Genomic DNA, 1,819 nt, shown 5'->3' on the forward strand with positions numbered 1-1,819 from the left:
TTGTAAACTGTGCATATAAAGTCATTACTATTTATTTTATTTGCAGGAATACTTGCCTTTAGCGGCAGGCAGGGCCAGCACACACACTTGTGATGCGGCAGTGAAGGTACATTGACACGGAGGGGTTCGTGTTATGTTTTGGAATGGGTAACACCATGGAGATAGTACAACCCATTTTAATAGTCTCAATGTGGTCCATCATGTTTTTGTTGACATGGCGACAGTCTGAGTGGAACACAGATGGGTACTAGAAACTAAGAGGGAAATGAGATTGGACAGTTGAGGTGGCTGAGGACTCTCAGAAAGGAGGGCTTGAGGGCGAAAGAGGCTTGTTTTTGTGCATGAGAAATGGCTGGGGAAATCTAAAGCGGTGGGGGCACCTAAGACAAGAGGGTCATCCACATTTGCCTGGGTAACTTTCTGTTGTCACTGGGAAACCAGCGGGACTTTCTCTTCCAAGATGAACCAGGCCCATACACTTACCACTCTCACTTGTTCCCTGCAGGCTGTGGTGTGTGCAGTCTGCACCCGGCTGCGTCAGGGCGCAGGGACCATGTCATTACAGTGGGAAGGTGTCTCAGTGCACACAGATTAGGTGCTTACAAAGTCTCACATTTGTCGATTGGCTCCATTCATTTTCACGCTTGGATCTTTCTCTTCTGTGCAATTTTGTTCCTTGAATAGGCCGAGACTTTCTGTAAGCTGAGACGCTTGGTAAAGTCCCTTCCTTGCCAGTTTACCCTGACTTGCCCTCATGGTTCAAGGCTAATCTAGTTTTACTTGTCTGATTACTGGAGTTGCCAAGTCCCTTTTTTTCTAGGCTACTGGTGTCGTGTAGAAACCGCTCCTCTACCTACATGATCATTCAAATGCAATAGTTAAAAAAATTAACACACATCCTCACGATGGATTACTATGTAGCCTTTGTAAAGAATGATGCAGATCTATACACTGATTTGATAAACTCTGTGATATATTATTAGATTAAAAAAGAAGTCACCAAACAACATTTGTAGTAATATGAGTGTGTACCAGTGTGTGTGTGTGTGTGTGTGTGCGTTGTGTCTTTATAATTGCATAGAAATAATTCTGGAAGGATACATGCTGAACTCTTGACTCTGGTTAGAGTGTATCTAAGACAGGAATGAAATAATAATTTTGTTTTTTTACTTTGATTCTTAATTATTTTAATTTACATGTATTACTTTCATAATTTGAAACAAAAATAAACTCAAAACCTTCACTCACCTTAGATTCACTTGAACCTGAATTCAGAGTGGTGGCCCTGAAGAAAATTCCTAAATTAGACTTCTGTTCTTGACTGAATGAGGATGAATGGATCACCTACTCTGTGTTAGGTACAGGAATGAGTACTGGAGAATTAGAGATGAGAGACAGCATCTTTATCCTCTAAGGACTTCGAAGCTTAGAGGGGGAAGAGACCAGAAACCAAGGAATTACAGTACAGCATGACAAATGCCTTAGAGCTCTACCTTGGAGAGTAAAAGAATGGACAGAACCAACTTTACCGGAGTAACAGGAGGCAGGTAGGGAAGGCCTCCAGAGGAGGTAAGAATCCAGAGCAGTCTTTTATTTTTCCTGTTACATTATTATTAAAAAATTCAGGCCAGGTGCCATGGCTCAAGCCTGTAATCCTAGCACTTTGGGAGGCTGAGACAGGAGGATTGCTTGAGGCTGAGAGTTCAAGACCAGCCTACGCAATATAGTGAGACCCCATCTCTACAAAAAATAGAAAAATTAGCCAGACATCATGGTACATGCCTATAGTCCAAGCTACTCAGGAGGCTGAGGCAGGAGG

The sequence above is a fragment of the Propithecus coquereli genome, unplaced genomic scaffold (assembly GCF_000956105.1).
Source record: "Propithecus coquereli isolate 6110/MARCELLA unplaced genomic scaffold, Pcoq_1.0 Scaffold477, whole genome shotgun sequence".
NCBI lineage: Eukaryota > Metazoa > Chordata > Mammalia > Primates > Indriidae > Propithecus > Propithecus coquereli.